This window comes from Amblyomma americanum, chromosome 1, assembly GCF_052857255.1.
Source record: "Amblyomma americanum isolate KBUSLIRL-KWMA chromosome 1, ASM5285725v1, whole genome shotgun sequence".
Taxonomy (NCBI): domain Eukaryota; kingdom Metazoa; phylum Arthropoda; class Arachnida; order Ixodida; family Ixodidae; genus Amblyomma; species Amblyomma americanum.
Window position 1 is genome coordinate 115,991,931 of NC_135497.1, and position 7,539 is coordinate 115,999,469.

Genomic DNA, 7,539 nt, shown 5'->3' on the forward strand with positions numbered 1-7,539 from the left:
AGGCTGACGCGTACTGTACACGAGTGTCAAAAATATTCCGTGCACAACGCGAGAATGATGGGCGTTTCACTTATTCCACAGAAAGCGGGGGAGGGGGGGGGGGGGGGGGGATACTCTACGTGAGAAACTTCGAGCTCACTGCCAGTTACCCGAGTTAGGTGTGAATCTCGCGCGACGGATGCGGAGCGGATCGATACTAATGCGTTGTCTACACTTCTCCCCCCCCCCCCCCCCCCCCCCCCAGCTGGAAAAGCTTGCCAAACCTGCTCAAATTCATGGCTATTAGCCTGAAGTGGGCGGGCGGATCGCGCCTCGCAGCAATTTTCGCCGTCGGCCACGCTGTTTGCGAGACTTTCAAAAGCGAACTTTACAACAGTAGCTGCCATTTACTCGGTGAAAAAAGTTGAGCATGGAACGCTGTGTGTGCTCCGCCGCCGTATACCAAGCGTACCGTAAGCGCGCTCTGTCCACAAGCTGGCGCTCGTACAGCAGACAGCAATAGCTATAGGGTGCCTGGAATTCCGCGCGCCTCTGCTGGCCTTCGAAGCACGCTGGTCAGAAATAGTGTTCCTGTAGCATCTACAGGAACACCAGTCGGCATAGACAGTATTCTGCTAAGATGTTCCGTATACGCGGAAATAGCCATATCGGCGCGGGTGAATTGGTATATACCACCAGCGAGAGGTACTGGGATCGATACCCAGCACCTCCACCACAAAATGTCACAAATAGGTTGCAGAACCAAAAGGGCTAGGCACAGGCGGCAGTTGCAGTCAAGCAGTGTCCCAGCTGCAGGAGCACACGCGTCTCGCTTCTTTGTCCTCAAGGCGCCGCCCGGGGACACCTGGCGGCAATATCTGCGTCACAATTAAACGGGGCCATCGATCGTTTGACTCATGATAGGCCTAATAGGCCGGCCAGTCGGAATCACGCCGATGAAAGATAGATTCTGAAGCAAACCTGAGGACGTCGATCGGTCTTCGTATCGACGCGTGTGCTGGTCCTGTTTTTTAAGCGAGAGAGAAACGGGCAGTGGCTCGAAAACGCGTGACAAAACTTCGCCGGACCGAAGACTGCTCGCGCACGCATATGGCATAAAAAGTTCACTATGGAAGTCAGCGTTGCAAAGTTCGTTTTTTTACATTTACAGCAAACTTCGGAACGTAATTAAGGAAAGAATGCCGCGTGTCAGTCATGTTCATTATAAGTGGGCGTCAACGGATTTTAAAGGGACTTTCGAACACCTTCTGAGGAGAGGGCATTATTAATATAGAAGGGACGTTACGGTGGAGCAATGGCCAGCAGATAAAGCAAGGCTAACCCCACCTGTAGCATTCAACACCTCAACTCAACTCAACTCAGAGCATAAACTTGCTCAATCACTGCATTTTATTGTCATGAACACCTGAACCAAACAATACACTTCTACACGCAACAGAGAACCCACAATCACTCGCCAAAGTTGACGAGCCCTTTCCGGTGAATTTTTTATGCTCGCTCCCTACTCCGGTTCACGCTCCTGCGTATGCCCGTTAAGAGGTGGCTATTAATTTTTTTCAGACGTCACGCATCTACCATGGCCGCGACCAGTCAGCTGCGTCGATCCGGCGGGTCAGGAAGCTCTTCCCCCCACCACCACCCACGTCGGCGGGGAGGTCGGCAATGGGGCCGGCGGAGGAGCGCCAACCTTTCAGCGTGTGTAAAGTGATGCAAGAAGAGGGAAAGGCGCGAAGACGCTGAAATTCAAATTTTAACTACAAATAACTCAGCTTCTACAAAGCGCATTGAAAAATTCTTGCAGGAGGATATCTGTGGAGCGGCGTCATTTACATCCAGGCATATCGCAACTTTATAGACAGCCCTTTTCACAGCCCCTTTAACCTTTTGAAACGGCGCCGCCCAGTTCGAAAGCAGCGAGTTTGGAGTAGTTTGGAGCAATTTTCCGGATTTTTCTCAGGTTAATTGACGCAGTTTTCCGCATTTGGCGCAACGGTGGCGTCACTGAATAATGGAATAAGCGAGCAGGAGACGAAGCGCGCAGCTGCTAATGCCCTGATGCGTATTATCCATCGTTTATATCAGCTGCACCACTTTCCGCTGTGTCTTGATCAAGTAACGGATCTAGACGGCATTCTTGGCGTTGCTGGCACGTCAGCGGTCTAATATCAATCCCGACTACGACAAGCACACCGTGAAGCCTCAAATTATACGATCCGGAGACAGAGGGCGTCCGGCGTCTATTCTTAGCGGGAGCAGCGAGTTTCGCCTGCTCTCGCGCTGCGACAGACGGCAGCCTGGACGTCACGAACGTTATCACCCACGTCAAAATGGGTTTCGGTAGACGCGGACGCTCGGAGAGCCGAAAGGAACAACCACAGTTTCCCGCCTTGCAAGGCGTGACCCATTACAGCACTCCGCGCCGTCCGCAGTCACACGGCGAGGCGGACAACGACGCATTTTCGTACGTGCCCCCGCAGCTGAACGCACAGCGCGGCGCGCAGCACATCTTCGGCAATTCGTCGTCGCGATCCCACGCAGCATTTTACATGCACTACACAGGACGAGGTGAAGAAATTCCGTGTCAATTCGTCACGATGCCAGCGCGCCATATCATAGCCAACGGCAGGCGCCTTCACCCCTGAACCCCACGCAAAGCCAAAAAGAAAGACGAGCTCTTTTAACTATCGCGCCCCACGCGACTCGTGTCCTCGAGCCACTTTCGGCGCAAGCCACTGAACGAACGTGCCACGCCCGTTCAGAACTGCCTCTGCAGGACCCGAAGCCTTGGATCTCGGCTACCTTCTGTGACCGAAGTCGCCCTAGGCTGTCTCCGAGTCTAGGACAACGAGGTGCCTCACCGCGCAGTCAAACGGAAGCAGACAGCGCCAGCGGCCTTCAGGAAGGGCTGCGCCGCCACTTTGAACAGCCAGGGAGACCTCCTCATCGTAGCCTGGCACATCCCGGGAGCCCGGGGTTTTTCCCGCATGCGGAGCGTCCCTACTCTTCTGGAGACTGCTGCCCTGCGCTCTTCGACGGCCCACCAGCCTAATGAGAATGCGGGGCCACAACCGCGGTCGTCTTGGAGATACTTGCTTGCGTCCGGTGGACGCTCGCTGGATGGTCAGTGGATGGACGCCTACGACGGGACGCGGGGATACCATGCAGAGGTAACCACCGTTCCTCTTCTGTACCCTACTCCAAAGAGCGTCCTACCGTTCCTCCAGACTCTGGAGCGCCGCCGCGGTTCTGCCCAGAACCAGCCCGATGCCACGCTCCACCGAACCGAATTGGCTTTTCCTGACGACATAGACGAGCACACTGGTCAGCATGGACATCTGGTCGAAACAGGAGTCGACGCCGGGCACCATGTCATCGTCATCCACACTCGACGCGCAACTGTGCCCGCTGCACATGGCCTGCACCGTCGTCGCTGCGAGGGTGACCGCGTCGTCCTTTTGATTCTCGGCTACTCTGTCAGTCGACTGCCCCCAATTACGACAAACCCCGTTCTGGAGGTACCTGGTGAGCTTGTGTCATCTGCCGTGAACACCATCGAAGACGTGGAACAACTCAAAGTCCTGCTGGAAGACCTCGCCCAGGATAATGCTGCTGTCATCTATCCCTCGGCAGTCCACGTTGTGCGCACACCAGCAGTGCTTACGGCACCAGGCCTGCACACCACCGAAGGTGCAGAAGAACTCGCCATCCTGCCCCAAGATCTAGCTCAGCATGCTGCTGGAGTCTTCCGTCCCACGGCGACTCTGGCGACATGGCTCCTGTCCTTGCACCGTCTGCCCTCCCTAACATCAGAGAAGACGAGAAAGAACTTGTGCACCAGCGGCTGGCCATCGGCCACACTGCCGCTGGTTTCCCAGGTCTTCTGATCTAACCCCGCTGTTGGTGCCCGTGCTGCGCCTTGTACATCTGGCTTCCGTGAAGAGCCGGAGAAGCTCGCACACGAAGCCGCGCGGCACGATAACATCAGGTGCACCACAGTTACGGGTCAGCGGGACATCGGGGTCACAGGGAGGCTACGACAGGAAGGCTGCCAGCAGGACATGGTGGGCAACAAGCTTGCCTCACCTTCGTTGTGGGTGCAAGAGGACTGCAACTGACGGGCAGGTGAATGGGTGCAGTGGCTGCACAGTGGCGCCCGTGTGCAAGGCGCCATCTCCATTCGCCTTGGCACCGTCATTCTTAGACTAGCCACCGAAGTCGCCATTCAAGCCTGCCACTTCCTGTCCTGAATGACAAGCGGTGGGATGGGAACCTTTTTCATCGTCATCATCATCATCAACCTGACTACACCCACTGCACGGCAAAGGCCTCTCCCATGTTTCTCCAATTAACCGTGTCCTTTGCCAGCTGCGGCCACCGTATGCCCGCAAACTTTTAATCTCATCCGCCCACCTAACGTTCTGCTACGCTTGCCTCCTCTTGGAATCTACTCCGTTACACTTAAGGAAACTTTTTGGGACATAGTAAAAAACTGTGAAGAAGTAATGTTCCCTCAAATGTGGTGATCTATTATTAGGACTTCGCCATCGGCAAACTACTTTTAAGTTTAATATTCCCTAGCAGTTGGGCGTATTAACCCGAAATCATAAATACGGAAATGAACTAAATATTTTGAAATCCGCGCTGCCCGGACAAATTAAATATTCTCCAGTATTAATAACTACGCGTAACTTCCATGAATTAGCGGCGCCAACTAGAGAATTAATGTGCTCTGGCGACTAGAACACCCCAGCCCTACCGCATTTATTCCAGAATTCTGACTACGATGAAGTGCAAGTCTTAGGCCGCCGCGGTGGCTGAGTGGTTATGGCGCTCGGCTGCTGGCCCGAAAGAGGCGGTTTCGATCCCGGCCGCGGCGGTCAAATTTCGATGGAGGCGAAATTCTAGAGGCGCGTGTACTGTGCGACGTCAGTGCACGTTAAAGGACCCCAGGTGGTCGAAATTCCCGCAGTCCTTCACTACGGCGTCTCTCATAGCCTGAGTGGCTTTGGGACGTTAAACCACCATAAACCATAAACCAAACTGAAGAGCAAGTTTCTACTCGCGGGAAGGTGAAACACTGCGCTCAAATTTTCTGCGTGGCGTACCAGGCGTCATTCCCTGTCAGAAAACTCTGTGCACGTGAATGCGGTTAAGTAGGACTCGGTCGACTCATGTGGACTTACCCGCTGACGCGAAGCAGATTTTTTGGTGTTTAAAGGCTCAGTAGCAGTGGATCTGAGTTTCTATTGCCAAGAACCTACTTTCTGCCGTGAAAAGGAAAATGATTGCATTTCAAATGTATTTGGAACGCAGTTCTATCTGAGCACAGTAAAGCAGCTGACCGGATTCAGTCCGGTCTATAGCTTCACCCGATCTTGCTCAGCCTTGTGCTTTCTCTTTCCCGTTGACATGGGATGCAGCGACTCCCGCGTTATCGGGCACATGCTTCTCTTTCGCCAGGCATGCTGAAGATTGTACGGTATTCTTTAGCAATCAAACGTTTAATTGCAGAAGTGCTCATCGTATCCATGGTTCATCTAACGCCATCTTTAATCATTCCTACCAACTGCTATCGCGGAGTGAAACGAACTTCCTGGCCGTATTGCCGCTGAACTGAATCGCACAAAATTCAGTCATTAATAAATCATTTTTCAATACCTTGTGTTGCATGTCCTCTTAATGAATTGTTACTTTGTTTATTCCAAAGCATTTCTTACAATACGTTGTTACAATACGCAGAAACGTGTTTTACTTTTGTCTGGTATTCATATTTATATTTACATGATTTATTATTGTGACCCATGGTCAATTTATGTTCTCCCCTAATGTAATGCACCATCAGGGGCCCTTAAGGGTAAATAAATTATAACGATGATGACATTTAGCCGTGAGGCGCCGAGTTTGCTTGCATTAAGCTTTGTTTCAAGTGCGGCGCGGCACGCAAGCCGGCCACGTAAACAGCCCTGGTCGCCTACAGGCAGCGATGCTAAAGTGATCGCTTTGATTGTTTTGTATAAATGTCCTATTATTTTGCCCAGTCCTGTAAGAGCCTAATTATGCTTACAGTATGCTTAAATGAATGAATGAATGAATGAATGAATGAATGAATGAATGAATGAATGAATGAATGAATGAATAAATAAATAAATAAATAAAAACCACGGTAATTGTTAAGCTCAATCGGGGATGGGCGCCCGCACGCATGATTCCATGGAGGAAAAAAAAAAAACAAACTCAGTATGTAGCGTCCGGCAATTGCCTTGAAGCTAGTCATATAAAGTAAAAAGGAGAGATTCTGGCAACACTGCTATTTACCCCCAGAACACTTCCTGTTTGAAGATCGGACGGGCGTGTTTTTCGAGCAAGCAATAACCCAAGGGGAAAAAAAAAAAAAAAGCATCGAAAGCTGGCGTGTAACCTGGACCAGAGCCTTATCAAACACTGTGGTGAATGCATTTGGCTCGACGCGCTACGTTATCAACACCAGTGCTGCACGCATCGTCTGCGTCAGCGCTTTTTTTCAATTGCTGAGCGAAACGCGTCGTCTGCACCGGCGCAAACAAGGCGCAAACCTTTTCAAACGCCGCGCCTCCATGGCAGCGCTATCGCATTGGTGCTAGCATCATCATCAACATCACGTTTGTTTACAAACGTGAAAACCGTACATAGACACCAAATTTTTTGCCCGCATTTTCTTCTTTCAAATGATGCAGTACACATGTATACATGAACCACCTCGTGGTATTCGCCTACAACCATGTAGTAATTTATAATTTAGTTTTGTCTCAGTGCTGTTTTGGTTTCGGTTTCATTAATCGAATGATGACTGTCGCATGTAATTTGCGTTTAGGCCAGGTAAGGCGCAAAAAAAAAAAGCAGACTGGCTGGTTTCAGTGAATTTAAACTGCGCATCAATGATTTTATTGCAGTTGTCTTCGTGCCTCACGTACCTAAACACTAATTACACGCCACAGCCACCGTTCCTTCGACGTAATAGAAATTGAAACAATCAAAACAGACGCAACGCCGCTATAATTTGAACTATCTGTAACGGGGGGCTTCGTGAATGCGGAGATAAATCTCGATTCAAGATTCAGCAATAAAACCGAAAGAAATCGTAAAACGGACGTCTATCTTATATAAGTACTATTTTTTACATTAACACTCAAGGCGGCCCGTTGGTCTAGGGGTATGATTCTCGCTTTGGGTGCGAGAGGTCCCGGGTTCAAATCCCGGACGGGCCCTAATTTTTTTTTTTTTCTGTGTATGCAAGTGGCCTAATTCAAAACGCTTTTCGCCCCTATGAGCGGCCCTTGCCCTATGGATTCCCAGTGCTTAGTCAATAATGGTAGCAAACGCCAGATCACATTATTTTGATGTCATTGGCAAATTCACGTTACTGCACAACATCTCCTCTTCTGTATTTAAAAAAAAAAATACATGCTTTAGTAGAAATTCATAACGGCACGATTCTTTAACCCTACAACAGCTGGAGGACGAGAATGAGCTGCCGTTATACTTTTGCTAAAATCTATCGCT

The 7,539-nt window shown here is 50.6% G+C and overlaps 1 non-coding gene across 1 annotated transcript; it reads left to right on the plus strand.

Moving 5' to 3' along the window:
- The first annotated feature begins 7,172 nt into the window (after positions 1-7,172).
- TRNAP-UGG (transfer RNA proline (anticodon UGG)) lies at positions 7,173-7,244 on the plus strand. The gene has a single exon. It is a non-coding gene; the product is annotated as a tRNA-Pro (tRNA).
- The last annotated feature ends 295 nt before the right edge of the window (positions 7,245-7,539 follow it).